Genomic DNA, 17,987 nt, shown 5'->3' with positions numbered 1-17,987 from the left:
TCTCACATCCCACCATATACTCTGATCCAATGACAATGGCTTCGTTGCTATTCCACATATAAGACACTCCATCTCTAAGCTCCGGGCAATCTTTCTGGCCGTCCACCATGCACGCAATGCTCTCTCCTGTCTCTGCCTACTAGCTTCCCTGGCTTCCTGATTAAAATGACTACTTAAAATCACATCTTCTACGGGAAGCCTTTCTCAACCTCTTAATTCCAGTGCCTCTCCTTTGTTAATTAGATTCTATTTATTCTGTATCTAGCTTGTTTGTACATATTGGTACATGCTTATTTGCTTGTTATTTTCCCTTATCAGATTATGAGCTCCTTGAGGGCAGGGGCTGTCTTCTGCCTTTTTTGCTTAGCTAGTGCTTAACACAGAGCCTGGTACCTAGTAGGCACTTAATAAGTGTTTATTGACCGACAACAAAGGAGGAGGTGGCAGGGAAGGAAACAGATCTTTATTAATTGAAAAATAATAGCTTACATTGGAAAACCTTTTATATCACCTTCCTTGGTCTTACACAAGACTATGAGCTTCAGAAATGAAAAGGGTCTCAGACATCAGCGCTTCGAGATCAAACACTGCGTGACCCAAGTCACATAGGTAGGAACAGAGCTGGAAGTTGAACTTAGTCTGACTTTCAACCCAATGTTATTTTCCATTTCATTTTACCACCTTCTTCCTCAGCGTTTCTTCACATAGCTTTTAAAAGCAAAGTATTCAGTGATGAGAATGACGATGTTGAATTGGAAGCAATTGGCAAGGAAATCTGGCTGAGTGTATGAGTGAGGCAAAGTATTCTTGGAAATGCCAACGGAGCAATGTTGGAGTCACATTTATGTACATTCTGACAGAAGATCTGCAAAGCATGTTCTAGACTCGTCATAAGTTTTCTACTGTGACATAAGGGTTACAGCAGGCTTGGCAGAAGACATTCCATCTATACTGTATATATCTTGTTTGTACATAGTTATAGGCACTTCTCCCCCCATTACAACGTGAGCTCCTTGAGGAGAGGGATCACATTTTTTCTTTTCTTTGTATCTCAATTCTTTAGCACATATTAAGAGTTTAAAAAATGTTTGCTAATGGATTGATTCCCCACCACTGAGCACCATATAGAAAATACAATGTAAGATCGAGTGCTGCCTTCTCAATGAGGGGGTAGATGGGAAGGAGAGAATCTGGAACTCAAAATTTTTTTAAAACTAACGTTAAACAAACACATTCAATTGGGTATGGAAATCTGTCTTGCCCTACAGGAAAATAGGGGGAGAAGGGGACAAGAGAGCAGGGGGATGATAGAGAGGAGGGCAGATTGGGAAAGGGAATACTTCTGAGGAGGGACAGGGTCAAAAGAAAGAACAGAATAAATGGGAGGGCAGGATAGGATTAAGGGGAATAGAGTTAGTTTTTCACAACATGTCTACTATGGACGTGTTTTGCATAACTGCCCATGTACAACCTATATTGAGTGGCTTGCCTTTTCAATGAGGGTGGGTGGGGAGGGAGGAAGAGAGAAAATTTGAAACCTAAAGTTTTAAAAACATATGTTTAAAAAAATGTTTTCACATGCTACTGGGAAATAAGAAATACAGGAAATGGGGTACAGAAGTCTATCCTGCCCTACAGGAAAATAGAAGGAGAAAGGGGATAAGAGAAGGGGAGAGAGATAGAAGAGAGGACAGACTAGGGGAAGGGATATTCAGAATGTATGCCATCTTGGGGTGGGAGGAGGGGGGAGATGGGGTATAAATTTGGAATTCAAAAACTTGTGGGAGTTGAGTGCTGAAAGCTAAAAATAAATAAATTTATGTTAAAAAAATAAATAAAATAAAACTAATGTTAAAAATTGTTTTTATGTGTAATTAAGGAAAAAAATACCAAAAAACCTCTCAAAAATTAAAAAAAATCTTTATTCTGAATTTACTAAATACCAAATGAAATGAACACTTCCAAATGCACATCAGAACATTAAAGAAAACTGTACATAAAAGACTGTATATAAAACAGTGAATTTCTATTCTGTACAGCTTGCTTTCCTTTTTAATGAAATGATAAATGTGACCTATAACTTTAAAAAAAAGTCAAGTGCTAAATTGTGTTTTATCAGTAATAAATGCAACAGACATTCAAAAGAGTGAGAGATCAGTGAAGGCTAAAATAGTCAGGAAAGGTTTCTGGAGGTCAGACAAAGAGGCAGGCATTGTGGCCTAATGGAAAGAGAACTGAATTTGGATTCAGAACACTTGGGTTTAAATCCTGACTCTTCTACATATTAATGATGTGACTTTGGACCAGTCACAACTTGGTGAGGAAATATCTTATAGTTTCTTCATCTGTGAAACAAGGTTGTACCAAATTATCTCTAAGGTCTCCTTCCAGGTTGAGATCATAATCTTATGCTATTTGTGGCAGCAAGAATTGTGGTAAAATTCAACAAATATGTTAGGGAAAAGACTTAGTTTAATAAGAAATAATACTTACGTACAAATGAAAGACTTCCCAGAGACCAACAAGAGTCAAATACTAGTTTGAATGATGAACTAGAAGTCAACACACAGACTGCCTATGATAAATATGTATTGTGTTGTTTGCTTCAAACTCTTTATTCCTACTTCAATAATAACTGTCCGTATGTCAAAAGTAAAAGAGAGACTTGAGTGAGAAACTTAAGTGGACAAAGGTTTAATGATCATTTACAAATGCCCTGGCTCATCTGGGCCTTACCATAACCCTGTGAAGTGAGGTACTCAGTCCCTCTACCTTATACCACAGCTAGACTAGAGTAGTTGCTCTCTACTCTAGAGGTGTAAGACACGGCCCCAAGGGGCCCACAACTCTCCCCAGTACTGCCAGAACCAGATTAAAATCTAATTGGGAAACATTTAACAAAATTGATTTTTTTAAAAATAGTAAAATACAGGTACTACTACATTTTAAAACTAAGTCAATGTGCGGCCAGCAGGGATCCTTTCATACAGACAGTTGGGCCTCATTTCTATCTGAGCTTGACTCTACAGGCCCAGCCCCCAACTCCATAATAATAATAAATGTTTGCTAAAAGAGAGAGACACAAAGACAGAGGGAGAGAGAGTTGGGCCTTTGAAGAAAGGGTAGGATTTAGACAGACAGAGAGGAGAAAAAAAGGTAAGGAGAACATCATGAACAAAACACACTGGTGGGTAAGAGAAAAATCAACCTAAGAACTGGCACCTATAAGATATTTGCTATTCAAAGAAACCAATTCAGAAGCAAATGGGAGGGAGGAAGGGAGGGAGAGAGAGGGATGGGGAGAGAGAATGGAGGAGGGAAAAGAGAAGGGAGAAGGGAAGGGAGAAGGGAAAAGAGAAGGGAGAAGGGGAGGGGAGAAGAGAAGGGAGGGGAGAAGGGAAGGGGAGGGGGGGGGGAAGGGAGGGGGGAGAGAGAGGGATGGGGAGAGAGAAAGGAGAAGGGAAAAGAGAAGGAAGGGGGAAGGGGGGGAGAGAGAGGGATGGGGAGAGAGAAAGGAGAAGGGAAAAGAGAAGGGAAAAGAGAAGGGAGAAGGGAAGGGGAGGGGAGGGGAGGGGAGGGGGGAGAGAGAGGGATGGGGAGAGAGAATGGAGAAGGGAAAAAGAGAAGGAGAAGGGAAGAGGAGAGAGAAGAAGGGGAGAGGGGAGAGAGAGGGATGGGGAGAGAGAAAGGAGAAGGGAAAAGAGAAGGGAGAAGGGAAGGGGAGGGGAGGGGAGGGGAAGGGGAGGGGGGAGAGAGAGGGATGGGGAGAGAGAAAGGAGAAGGGAAAAGAGAAGGGAGAAGGGAAGGGAGAAAGGGAGGGGAGGGGAGGGGAGGGGAAGGGGAGGGGGAGAGAGAGGGATGGGGAGAGAGAATGGAGAAGGGAAAAGAGAAGGGAGAAGGGAAGGGGGAAGGGGAGGGGAGGGGGAGGGGAAAGGGGGGAGGGGAGGGAAGGGAAGAAAGAGGATGTGTTTTGGGGGAGACGGAGAAGATGAGTATAGGAAGACAGGAAGTTATTTAATGAAAGCAGCAGGAGGAAATAAAACAACACTCCAAAGCCCTGAAGGATTAAGCTGCAATAGAGCAAGGGAATGGACAGAAACCCTGTGGGGCTTAGAAACAACCCACACAAAAATTCTATAGGTTTAAAAATAGATGATAAACCATCTCCAAACAAAACAAACTTAAAGGGCTTTTGAAGAACATTAGTAGAAATTTCATCATTCCAAATTGTTCTCTATAGACTAATGGAGGGAAGTAGAACCCCTTTCTTTTAAGCATTAAGGACAAGGTCTCTGCACAGTAAGTAGCCTCACTTGGCAGGCCTTGACAGTTTGGTTGACCCTGAAATCACTTCTATCCTAAAGAGAGCACTGAGGAAATCCTGTTATTTTGTTCCAAAAGAATCTGATGGTTTCAGTGGCTGATCTAGTGTCACCACCCAAGGTTCACATTAACAAGAAGTCCAAACAACTACCTAAAGTATATCCTGCTTTTCAGCAAGTCTTTTTCATTCTTGCAGCAAAAGGAAAGAAATAGTATTCGAGTCTGACACCAAAACACTTAATTCTTACAGATTCTCAGAGCCAAAAAAGAGATCAAAAGAGTGAGAAAAGTGCAGGAACTGGCATCAGGAAACCTGAGTCTGACTCCAGTCTTTGATACTGACCAGCTGGGTGACAAGGATGCCCAGGTCAGAATCTCTCTGAGCTGCCTTCCATTCCCCCTCTATAAAACAGGATGTCCCATATACTCCCTTCCTTACAAGATTATTCTAAGGACAGCACTTTGTAAACCTAAAAGCACTGTGTGTGTGTGTGTGTGTGTGTGTGTGTGTGTGTGTGTGTGTGTGTGTGTGTGTGTGTGTATACACATATATAAATGGGAGTATTTATTCTCAACAATACACTGGAACAGGAAACCTCATGCTGTAGAGAAGGGACTCCTACTCCTTGCGGTGATGGTGGAGGAGAGGAACAGATTCAGAAGATGGTAGTTTCCTGGCCTTGGTTGGTTTGTGTCAAATCTTTACAGTTAGCCTGCATTTCCCTTTCTATCCTTCATAATTAGCTAGGTAACATGTTTAAGACTACCTCATGATCTCTCTGAACCTTTCCAGTTCCACACATATGAAATCTGCTGACTCTGAATGACAAGGACAATTCAGAAGGCTTTGATTATAGCTACATAGCTAGCATTTACACAGGCTTTAAGATTTGCAAAACGCATTACAATTATTTCATTTTATCCTCCTGACAACTTTGGGAGGTAGCTACTATTATGATCCGCTTCTGTATGAAGAAAAGGAGAAGTTCCCTGTTACCAAAAAATCATACCCAAAGAGTAAAAAAGCACATATCTCTAAGGAACCAAAGAGAATGCACTGAAGGCAAGTCAGCTGGGATACACTGGAAAGTTCCTGGATTCGAATCCTAGTTTTGCCAATCTGACCTTAGGCAAATCGTCTCTGTGGTTTGGTTTCTTCAACTATAAAATGGGTATAATAATATCTGAACTACCAATCCCTCACAGGGCTGGTGTGAGGCTCGAATGAAATAATGGCTGCAAAGCACAAAACATTTTATAAACTGGAAAGTGCTACATAAACATCAACCATTATTACTCAAATGATTCCCTAATTTCATCAATGTAGGTATTTCTCTCAACAATGCTGACTACAATCCATCTATGCCTGCCAATTCTGTACCTCTTGCCATAAGCTCGCTATGCGAGGTCCATTCAATGTGCTAGGGTCCTTCTCAACTTCTCCTGATACCCAGGGAGTAGCACTGGGGCACAAGGGCTGTCCACTGATCATCGCTCACTCTTGACACAACCATTTTTTCTTCACTCATACAGTTCGTCAATGCTATCTTTTTCTTCAGAGATAGTCACAGCACAGAGGCCTACTGAAGGAGGAACTTGCCAGACATGGTGAGGTCCTCCAGATGATCCTGTTTGTAGATGACAACAGCACAGGGTGAAATGAGCCCTGGAACATTTCAGAGCCTCTTGGATGAGACACATTATCACTATACAAGAACTAAAAAGAGGCAATGAGTCAAACACACTGGGCACAAATTTGAACAGAAGGAGAAGATTGGGCTGGACTGACTTCGGAAAATTCAAATTTCTTTTAATGACCCAAACCTTCTGAAACAAAGACTCAACTTTTTTAATGTCTATTGGTGTTGTATCACTACAGATTACAGAACGCTATAATCTCCAAAGAACTGAAAATTAGTATTTCCCAGAAAGTGATAAAAAGACATATGGTAAGCATGAGTGAACTGTAACATATTAGAGCAATTATTATTATTAATATTTATGTACTGTGTGTAACATACTAACAGTGATAATACAGCCAGTGGCAATATGGCATAGTGAATAGAGAGCTGTCACCAGAGCTGGGCTGAGTGACCCTAGACAAGTCACTTAATTGGTCAATGCTCCTCCAAATAACTTGCAAAGAAAGTGCCAAACTGCATTGGTAGAGGTGGTTTCCTTATCAGGGAGTTCCCTAGACCAGTGAAATCACAGGGCCAGTTCCTAGCTCTATCATTAGAATACAGACTTTGGAGCTCAAAAGGTATCAACACATGACAGAAGCTAGAAGGAATCCCAGAGATAATCTAAATCAAGTCATTCCTTTGCAGAGGAGGAAACTGAGGCACAGAGTACCTTGCCCAAGGTCATACAAGTTAGTGTCAGGGACTCTTCCCAGCCTAGTGTTCTTCCCTCTCAAACTGCACCCAGACTCACACACTGCTTTGGTTTCCTTAACCATCTTTGGCCTGTTTTTGTCCCCATTCAGTTGGTTGCTAACCCCAGAGACATAAGCAGACAAGATTTTTTTTTTAAGAATAAAAAGTACCCAACCCATACACAAAGTCCCTCCCTTCCCCATTTCCTCCTATCTCTTCAAGCTGCAGGCCAGAGAAAACTCTTACTGAGTTTAAAAACTCTCACAGATTTCATAAGCTTAGTAAGGAGCAATTTTTTCTAATACTCAATTCCTCCATTCTATTTCTCCCTCCTTGCCACAAATATTTTAAAACCAGCCCACATTAGGAGTTAATGGCCTGTCAGTTCTCAATTTAAAGAGAAAGGTGTTTTCAAGTTCAGCAAGTATTGAAAAAGAAAATTGTCTTCAACCAACAAGCTAAGGAAAGGAAACATTCATTTTCACTTAAACAGTCACAATATTCAACTCTTGCGCACGGACCAACTTGCCTGCCAAGTTAAGGCTGAAAAAAACCCTACAACAAAACATACATATGTGGACAAATTATTAACCCCTTCACAACAAGGAGGCTACAGCAGAAAAAGTTCAGAACTAAATTGTCTTAATAGTAGTTGGTCCAAAATCAAATCTTTTTCCCTCTTGTTTTCTGGTTATTAGTGCTTAAGGGAACAAATACTCCAAACCACACTAAATCTGAATAAACTTCTATCATCCCCAGCGGAACCAGCTCTGCCAGAATGGAGCTCCATCTTAACCAAGCTCTGCTTTCCAGAAATCTTTCCCCAGCTCCTTCTCCGTCTTCCTCATCACAGAATCTCAGAGACAAAAGGAACTTTAACGGCCATCTAATCCTGCCCATTCCTCAGCAGGGACTTCCTCCATGACACAGCCAGTAAGAAGTCAGTCAGCCTCTGCTGAAAGAGGGAGCCGACTTCTCAGGACAGCTTGGTTTTATTTGGCATGTCTCTAATTGTTAGGAACGTTATCTTCACATCCAGTCTCAATCTGTCTCTCATCAACAGTGATCCAGTTGTGCCCTATGGGACTAAGCCCTCTTCCATTGGACAGCCCTTCACAGAAAACAGCTATCATATGCCCCACCACTGTCTTCTCTTCCCCAACCTCAATATGTTCTCAAATTCATCATCCTGATCACCCTCTAGCTTATCAATGTCTCTACTAAAATGTGGGGTCCAGGCCTGAACACAGTACTTCAGATGTGTGACTAGGAGAGAGGACAGAGCTGCTATTCACCCCCATATTCTAGACACTATGTCCAACAATGCAACCTTGGATTACAACTGGGGCTTTGGCTGTCACTGCACACTGCTGCCTTGTATTGAGGCCTCTGAAATCCCTGGATCTTTTTCTTTTTTTTTCTTTTTTTTGTGAGGCAATTGGGGTTAAGTGACTTGCCCAGGGTCACACAGCTAGTGTCAAATGTTTGGTCTGATGCCAGATTTGAACTCAGGTCCTCCTGACTTCAGGGCCGGTGCTCTATCTACTGTGCCACCTAGCTGCCCCCTCTTGGATCTTTTTCAAACAAACTCCTGACTAGCCATACCTTCCATTACTTTGTATGTATAAAGTTGATTGTTTGGGCCCTCGTCTAAGACTGTACATCTTATCCCTATTAGATTTCATACTATTATATTTGGTCCAGATGTCTATCCTGCCAAGGTCTTGACTGACCTTGCCAGAGTTAGCAGTCATAGCTGTACAGTGGCAGCCAAAAGGCATAGTGGGTAGAAGGCTGGACCTGGAGTCAAAAAGACCTAAATTCAAATCTGGCCTTAGACACCTACTAGCTGGGTGACTCTGGGCAAGGCCCTTAATCTAGATCTGCTTCAGTTTCCTTACAGAATCTTCCTCCCAGGGCTATAGGGATAATTAAATGAGATTATATTGGTAAAGGCTTAGCACAGTACCTGGCACATAGTAGGTACTTAATAAATACTTTGCTTCCTTCCTTCCTCGTCTATCTACTGCCAATTTGATTACAGATTTTATTCAAGTAACTGATTAAAGTGTTAAACAGTACAGTACAAAATGCAAACAGATCCTGGGGCACTCCAAGAGGGACCCAAAGACTTCTTTCTAAGCTAACAAAGGCATCCACTAGTGGTTATTCTTTAGTGCCAATCATTCAACCACTATCAAATCCCCCTAACTGCACTGTTGTCTAGCCCACACTTCTCCATCATATCTACCCATCACACCCAGCAAGTACAACAGAAATTGGGGGTAAGTAGCCACTCTCCCTTCCTCTAGCTGAATTATAAATCTTTCAGTGGCCATTTCATGAAGATATAATCCCAAGCACTCAGCTATAAATTATTTTCTTTCCCTTGGAAAGTTCTGACAAGTATTTTTCTACTTCCCCCATTAGCAAATCCAACAAAAAAATCATTGGCTGAATGCTAAAATAGCTTTGACCATCCATCCATTTCCAAGGCAATTCCAAATTTGTACACTTTCTTCTTAGATTGACCCTCCTCCCTTAACACGTTCCTATTGAAATTAGGAAAGAGTAATGCATACAGGCATACTGACTGTAACTCTGACCCCAAACAACGTTTGGCAATCATGGCATTGACACTGTTAATGAGCTCCACTGGAGTACTGGCAAAGCCCTGCTGCAACCTCATTGCCCTTGCAGTGAGGATGGTCTGAACCAGGCTGGAGCCCTGGCACTACTAACACCCCTAAGTGTCCACCTGTTTGCTGTACCCTTTACAGCACTGTTTCCAGGGAACTGTTCCCCGTAATGACACACTCAAACATTAGACACACAGGCCTGTACAAAACCCCAAATTAAAACAAAGAACTCTTTCCCTTTCTATATTGCCACTCAAAGTTCCTTAGGCCAGTCTCTTTTCCTAACTTTGCAAAAGCAAACTGCCACAGCAAAAGAAAAATATGCTGGGGCAGCTGGGTGGCTCCTGGAGTCAGAAGGACCTGAGTTCAAATCTGGCCTCAGACACTTCACACTTACTAGCTGTGTGACCCTGGACAAATCACTTAACTCCAACTGCCTCACCAAAAAAAAAAAAAAAGAAAGAAAGAAAAACATACTAATATGGTAAGATGGATTATGAGAGCTGGAAGGACCCTACCATCTACTCTGGTGCTCACATTTTAAAGATGGGTAAAATGAGACCTGGAGAGGGCAAGTGACTTGCTCATAGTCATACAGATGGCAAGTGGCAAAGTTTCAACCCTAGATCTTTCAACTCCAAAAAATGCTCTTTATTACTACACTCCACTGGCTCTACTGAGGCAGCTAGATAGCCAAATGGATAGAATGGCAAACCTAGTCAGGAAGACTCATCTTCCTGAGTTTAACTCTGGCCACACTTACTAGTTGTGTGACTCTGGGCAAGGCATTAACCCTGTTTGCCTGAGTTTCCTCACCTATAAAATGAGCTGGAGAAGGAAACGGCAAACCACTCCAGTATCTTCACCAAGAAAACCCCAAGTGGGGTCATGAAGAGTAGGACACGACTGAAATAACTAAGCACTGCCTTTACTAGGTTGAAGGTGGTGTGAAACTACCAGTTCTTTTAAAATTTACCCCCTGACAAGACTTTGTTAAAATATCTATCGTGAGAGATCCCTAATATTTTTGTGGAAAAGAGGGGCCTACTGTCCTGATTGGTGGTTACCTCAGTCACCCACTACATCTAGGCCGAGATCCAGCCATGATTCACTTCCATCTCCAGGCATCTCCTTACCAGTCAACATGCCCTTCTCCAAGCTTTAAAAAATATAACCCTTTCATGTCTCCCCTCCCCTACTTTCTAGTTCAGAAACTATAATCAAACCGATTCTGTCATTGCTCCTAGTAAAGGTATTTCAACCTACTCCTCTGTGGCTATACTAAAGGCAGTTATGAGGCACTGGGGATAGAGTGCTGGGCCTGAAATCAGGAAAACCTGAGTTCAAATCCAGCCCCAAACACTTATTAGCTGTATGACCCTGGGCAAGACACTTAACTGTTGTCTGCCTCAGTTTCCTCAACTGTAAAATGGGGATAATAACTGCATCTACCTCTCAGGGTTGTTATGAGGATCAAATAAGATAATATTTGTAGAACACAGCACAGTGCCTGGCACATAATAGATGCTATATAAATGTTTATTCTCTTTCCTTCACCCTAATTATCCCTGTAACTTTCCAAACCAAAATATCCCTTCCTGGCCACTACCTTTCTATATATGTTGTCTTCAGTGTTTGGAATGGAAGGTTTAAAGTTCCTCCCTTCAAGCTTTGGTGATTGATGTGGCACATAATTAGGGCTTAATACATTTATTTTCAATTCATTCCCTCAAGAGATATGTCTAATTTCCCCTTAGGCTCGAGACTCTTTCTATTTACTTTGTATATATTTTACACTTACCCGTGCATCCGTGATTTCCCTTCAAGAGAACGTAAGCTCATTGGAAGCACGAATTCTTTGTAACACTAGCTCTTATTAATATAGTATCTGGCACTTAATAAATGCCTGAATAAATGAAACATCAGAGTAGGAAGAGTATCCTGTGTACATCACAGGCAAGAGAGGGGCTATAGCAGACAGAGGCCCTCTGGAATCAACCAGGTTACTGGGCTTCTAGCTGTGGCCTCCCCTCATCTACAGGACTGATTCAGTCATTTTCAGTCATGTCCTACTCTTCATGACTCCATTTGAGGTTTTCTTGGCAAAAATACTAGAATGGCCTGTCGTTTCCTTCTCCAGCTCATTTTACAGATAAAGACCCTGAGGCAAGCAGGGTTAAGTGACTTGCCCAGGGTCACACAACTAGTAAGGCTAGATTTGAACTCAGGAAGATGAGCATTCTTGACTCCAGGCCTGGCTTTCTATCCACTGTGCCACCTAGCTGTCCACAGCACTGATACTTTGCCAGAAATAGCCTACCATCTTTTAAGAAGTCAGGAGGCTGAAGCTGTCTTGGCGATGAACAAACCCATGAAGGTATTACAACCATTACCCTAGGACAACCCAAAAAGACAGTTTGAATTTCACCACGTACAGGTGATGATTTTGCAGCCTTTAGGAAATCAGTGGAGGAAAGGGGTAAACATAGGACCTCTCCATAATGCTTGGTTATTGTACCAAGTCAACTTACATCCTGGCCTCATCTGACTCTGCACTCTTTACTGAAATGTTACTCTCATTTTCATTTGCCTGCGCTCACCTCCTTCTTTAATTTCTCCTGACATTTTGTACATTAAATTAGGGAGTTTCATAAGAAGGAAGAGAACACAGCACATCGCCTTGGCAACAGAGGTCAAAAGAACTAACAAATGGTAAACATCAGAGAAGGAGGGTTTGCAGGCTACAAAACAACTGGTGCCAGAAATTCTCAGAGGTCATGCATATGGTAAGGTTTCAGGACATCCCCAAAGCCTGGATACCATTTCTACTTACTGTGAAAAGACAAAGAAAAACATATATATCCAGGAGACAGACGATGAATAAACACATACACACACACACACACACACACAAATATATGTGGAGGGAGGGAGGAAGGGAGAAAAAGAGAGAGAGATAAGAGGAGGAAAGGAAAGGAGAGGAGAGAGGAGACAGCTGGATAGATGGATGGGCAGAGGGACACACAGATATGCTGAGAGGTGATTCTTTTAAATTTCACCAGCCACCTCAAAAAGGTTATAAAAGGCAGTGATTTCTGTCAGCCTATTTCTTCAAATTACAAGGGTCTGGTTCACCTGGAACTCCTACCAAATGCTCTGATTTTCATTAGAGCTGAGTGTTTCACAGTGCTCTGTATTTCTGGATATTAAGATGCTATGAGACAAACGTTCCAAAAGCAAAAACATGAACTTCAGAAGGTAGGCAAGTACTAATCTGTTTGTTTTAGAAAAGAGCAAATTTTACCTCCCCAAAAGATTATTAACCAAATTCCCCACAACATCCAACTTCATTTATAACCAACACTTCAAATCCACCATGTCAGCTGAGCCCAGGGAATGAGAGAGTACCCAGGCTAACCAACCTCAACATGGTGCTAATGGAAAAGACTTTCAACATCATTTTCCTAGATGCTCCAAAACACTTAAAAGAACAAAATGTAGTGAGATGCTCAAAGCCTTAGTGAAGAGGGGACTGTCTCCTCAGAAGTAAAAATAAGGACTTCAGCATCTTGCAGTCTTAAAAAAAATCTTTTCTAGACTCAACAGAAAGCACTGAGGGTAACATAGAGAACTTGGGAAAGGTTGAAAAAATGTAAAACTGAAGTGTTATCTTGAGGGACACTTCCTGAGGTTACTGAAGAGACAAGATTTCAAAAGCTGGCCATTAGAGAGGACTCAAATGTGTAGCAACTGCACAACGAACCTCCTCGAGCCCAAAGTTCCACTTTGGGCAATCAATCCCTCACCACATTACCATCATTGGTGAAGGTATGACAGGCAAGGGACATAGCATGGGGGACCAAAAAAAAAAAAAAAGACATTTGCATAAAATCTATCTTGCAACTCTCCCGTGAACCACTGCCTGGCCTGGCAGAGGGTACAAAACCAAAGCAAAAACAAATCCACAGGAAAACCACCCCAAACGGCAGAGTGTACCCGCAGACTCCCAGGCCTCCACTCTGCTTCAGAGGTGAGAAGCTACAGCCGTAGGCCAGAGAAAGGCTGTTCTAGCAACTTGTTTGATGTGGGAATTACAGAGACTCAATATACCACCACTGGCATAGTAAACAGAGAATTTGAAACATCATCACATGGTTCCAGATGTGAACGATAAAACTAAAAACACCTTAAGCCAACAAACATTTTTATACTACTATAAAATGTAGCTTAAAAAAAAAGAAAAGTTTGTTCCACATACCAAGAGAATTCATATTGAGTAGTCTTTCCTACAAATGACAGCTCCCACACCTCACCCCTTCCCAGAATGTGGTATTTATCAGACCGCAATGAAAATAAAGTTACTGTTGCTTTAGCCTTCATCAAGAGGAGCATCACTCTCAAGAATATTTAAAAAGTAAACATTTTATACAAAAATAAGAGTTACCCAAATACCCGAAGGTCCCCGAAGGTCCTTCAGAAAAGTCAAATTCCAGTTTAAAATCTAGTTAGTAAATATTTAGTATGAATGAATATCTAATCCTAGATTTAATGTTAGCATTAAAGCATTTACACACAACCTAGGAAAATTACAGTTGGCAAATTTTCCAAGCGCAATAAGAGTTTTCCTTTCACTAAAAACTATGGTCAGTGATTAAACTTTCTCAGATACAAATGTTTAAGGGGAGCACTGGCAAGGAGGGGTGTCTTTAATTGAATGCTAAAAAAAAACAGTTCTGAGTTGTTTTCTTATAAGATCCTGTTTTAAAGATCTTATCTCCTGGGCACATGCCTAGCAGATCCAAACACCCTCTCTTCCCCTCCTCCCAATCAATTCTCCAAGACACCCCAAATCCCACCCATTATATGTGGAATCCAGAAACAGACTCTGAGACATAAGACCTGAAAGGATCCCCCCCTCCTTTTCAACAGGAGCTAATTGCATTTTTGAACATCAGATCCCCACCTTTGCAGCCCATCGAACAAGCTAATGACACTAACCCAAAGGACTCTCACCTCTATTAATCGTTCCTCTTTATCCTTACCCCTCAGATCTCAGCCACCCACTGGGGGGGGGGGAGAAGTGCTACCTACATCCTTCAAGATCATCATCCCAGAAACACCCACTTCAATGTCACCCTCCTAAACCCAAAATTAGTTCTAAATTCAGCTATCAGTACACTCTTCCCCTCCTACCTAAGTCCCCATGCCAACCCAAATCTCAGTGTGCCCCTCCAAAATGTGTGACCCCGACCAGCCTCAGAAAGTGCTCCTAGGAGGTATCTCACTCTTCTCTCAAATCCCAAAATCACTGCCACCAGAAAGCTACCCTTTCTTCTCTCTCCACAACTTCCCACTCCCATCCCCCCCAAACCTTACTAACTGCCTCCTGAACAGGAGGAGACTTTCTCTCTGGAGGGATAACAGGATCATAGATTTTGAGCAGTAAAAGATCTTCCATTCGATCCAATTCCCTCATTTTACAACTGAGGAAAAGAATACAGAAAGAGGTTAAGTGATTTATCCAAGAGCACACAGAGGAGGAATTTGAACCCAGGTCCTCTAACTCCAAATCCAGTTCTTTGAACTACATTAACCTCTTCCCGTTTCCCTCTTCCCCAGTTCCAAGTCCCGAATTCCCTTCTTCCCCACCCCAGCCCAGCATAGCTCTCCCCATCCTTTCCCCCAGTCCCGACCCATACCCCTAATTCCCCTCAACCAATCCCTACCCCTTCCCCCGTGCCCCCGTGCCCCCAGCCAATCTCACTCCTCCCAATCCAGCCCAACCCCCCCTCCCCAATCCCAGCCCCGCTCCCACTCCCCTCAATCTATCCCGGCTCCAGCCCCCTTCCCTTCCATTTCCCCATTCCTGTCAATCCTAACCTCTTCCCTTCAACCCCCTCCCCCATCAATCCCCATCCCCTTCCCCACAACCCCACTCACCCGTCAAACGCAGCTCAACCCCATCAACCTGAGCCCCCTTCTTAACCCCTGCCCCATTCCTCCAGCCCTTTCCTCTCAGCCCGCTCCCCTGTCAATCACAGCCCCCTCCCCATCAGACACAGCCCTTTCCTCTCAAACCCTTCGCCATTCCTCCCACCCCCCTCTCCCAGGGCCCCTGTCAATACCAGCCCCCTCCCCCATTTGTGCCTGCCCCCTCCCCCACTCCCCTTGTCAATCCCAGACCTCTCCCCCATTTCCCCCGTTCCTCCCAGTCCCTCCCCTTCCCTCCCCAAGCCCCTCCCCCGTTGCCGGGGCGGGGGGTCTAGGGCAGGCCGCAGCCGCCGGGGGGGCGGGGAGGCTGGTCCGGGGCCCGGGCCGGGCAGGGGGGTATGAGGGGCCGGGGGCGCCGCGTCCCGTCCCGTCCCCCCGAGCCGCCCTTACCCGCCACTGCTGCTCCTCAGGCGGGGCCGGCTCAGCTCCCGGAGCAAGCGCCGGGACGGAGGAGGCCAGGGGGGTGTGTGAGGCACAAGGGCAGCCGGGAGGCGAGCTGGGCGGGCGGGAGGAGGGAAGGAGGGAAGGAGGACGAAGGGGAGGCCGCTGCCGCCGCCGCTGCCGCCTCAGGCTTCCACCTCCGCTGCCGCGCAGCCCAACTCGCCCGCGGGAGGGGGAGGGGAAAGGAGACCGGACGGCTCTCTCGACCAATCACAGCGCGTAAACTCGGGGAGGCGGGAGAAAGGGAAAGAAGGGGCGGGACGAAGACCTGCCAACAGGTTCGGGTGCGTTCGGAGTGGGGGGCGGAGCTAATGGGGGAGGGGAGGGCGGGTGCTGTGAGTGACAGGACCCTCCGGCAACCAGTGAGCTCGGAAAAACCTTGTGGGGAGGGTTATGCAAATGAATTCATTATTATTCAGAACCGTTATTGACCGAGAGAGGCTAGGCCCCAAGGCTATGGGGAGGAGGTGGCGGAGAGTAGAGAGCAGCCCAGAGGTGAAGTCCCGAATCCTTTGGCTGGGAGTGTGCGGTGTGTTCGTGACGTCAGAACAGTGTGTTTGAGTGCCACCGGGGTCAGGTGGGGAGTTCGAATCACTATTAGGGGCCCATGGGTTCGAATTCTACCTCTGGTCCGCTTCCACTTTCTAGAAGCTGACCTGGCACTCTGCACCCTCAACGTGACGTAGAGAGAAGGGCATCGGATTTGGAGTTAGCGGAGCTAGGTTTGAATCTTGGCTCAGATTCTAATGTTTTAAAGCCCTTTCCAGTTCTGTGATCTTTTCCCCTCTCTGCGCTCCACTTTCTTCATCTGTAAAATCAGAGAGCTGAACTAGAACTCTAAGGTGCAGCGAATAGAGCATTGGACCTGGGGCTGTCTGCCTCGGTTTCCTCAACTGTAAAATGGGGATAATAACATTACCTGCCTTGCAAGGTTGTTGTGAGGATCCAATGAGATATTTGTTAAAACTCTTAGCACAGTGCTTGACACATCTTAGGTGCTTAATTAATACTTATTCCAGTCTCCTTCCCCCCACATACCTTCCAGTTCTTTATTCCGTGGTCCTACATCAAAGGCAACGCCTTCCACCCTCAACCCTTTACTCCAAATCCCTGGGATGGCACAGGGTTTCAGTTAGTGTCTACAGATCTCTGCACTTCCTCTGTTAGCAGAGGGTCAGTTTCCCATCCCCATCAAAGGCTGCTAGTGCTCCTGTGGGGAGAACATGAGCCCTCCGACTGGGCACCCCCGGTGCTAAGCGCTGGTAGCCAGCCCTGACTTCCAGCAGATTAAACGGCACCACTCTATAAAGTGCTTTGAGATCCTAAGCCCAGAGTCCATTCCCTAGAGCAAGGGTCGGGATGGGGGGAAAGGAAGAGTGTGAAAGCCATCTGTTAGGAGAACAGATTTGGGTGAGATTCTCTCCAATTCAGGGCCGCGTTTCTCCTACTGACTACTCACAAAGAGAGCCCTGGAGGAAGGCAGCTAGAGGGACCCGGGGCGAAGCTCACGGTCTTTAGCCTGAGAGCCTCGAGTACCCCCCTCCTCAGAAAAGGCTTTCTCTGCCTAGGATGTCTGAATGAAAAGCAGCTTGTTCTATCTAATGGAAAGTCGCCTGGCTTGGGAGGCAGGGAGGCCGGACTTCTCCCTCCTAGCTCTGCCTTTACACCCGTGTACTTTATGACCTGTCTCTGAGACTCAGTTTCCTCATCTGTCAAATGAGAAAGTTCAGCTAGATAATCTCTAAACTTCGACTTCTAAAGCTCCTTCCTGCTCTAATCTTCTTTAATTCCGGAAGTCTAGAAATCTTGTCTGTTGGGGGGGGCGGGTAGGGAGAAGGAAGAGTATGTGGGGGAGGGATGGTGAAAACATAGTACATTGGAGGAATACTGGCTCAAGAGTCAGAAGAACTGGGTTAAAATTCTGCCTCGGACATTTAATAATGTGCACTTTACAGATATCTCATTTGATACTTACATATATTATCTCACAGTTAACTCCCATGACCCCGGGCAGGTCAACCTTGTTAGGTGTTTCTTTCCTCATCTGTGAACTAGTAATTATTATTGTAACAGAGAGCATTATACAGCACCTACTACATGCCAGGCACTGTGCTAAGCACTTTACAAATATTACTTCACTTTTTTTTCTTTTTTTGAGGCAAACAGGTGACTTGCCCAGAGTCACACAGCTAGTAAATGTCCAAGGCTAGATTTG

At 44.3% G+C, this 17,987-nt stretch overlaps 1 protein-coding gene across 6 annotated transcripts in view; it reads right to left on the bottom strand.

Annotated features, from left to right (window-relative positions):
• GNG7 (G protein subunit gamma 7) overlaps window positions 1-15,928 on the bottom strand; it is a 369,218-nt gene extending 353,290 nt beyond the window's left edge. For all 6 annotated transcript variants that reach the window (XM_021009004.2, XM_021009000.2, XM_021008999.2 and 3 more), the window contains exon 1: window positions 15,722-15,928. The gene's annotated coding sequence lies outside the window, so the exon portion shown is untranslated. The remainder of the gene's footprint in view (window positions 1-15,721) is intronic.
• Window positions 15,929-17,987: the final 2,059 nt, after the last annotated feature.

This window comes from Phascolarctos cinereus, unplaced genomic scaffold (genome assembly GCF_003287225.1).
Source record: "Phascolarctos cinereus isolate Bilbo 61053 unplaced genomic scaffold, phaCin_HiC Scaffold_4;HRSCAF=312, whole genome shotgun sequence".
NCBI lineage: Eukaryota > Metazoa > Chordata > Mammalia > Diprotodontia > Phascolarctidae > Phascolarctos > Phascolarctos cinereus.
Note: the sequence above shows the minus strand (reverse complement) of the source record. Positions and strands in the feature narration are given on the sequence as shown.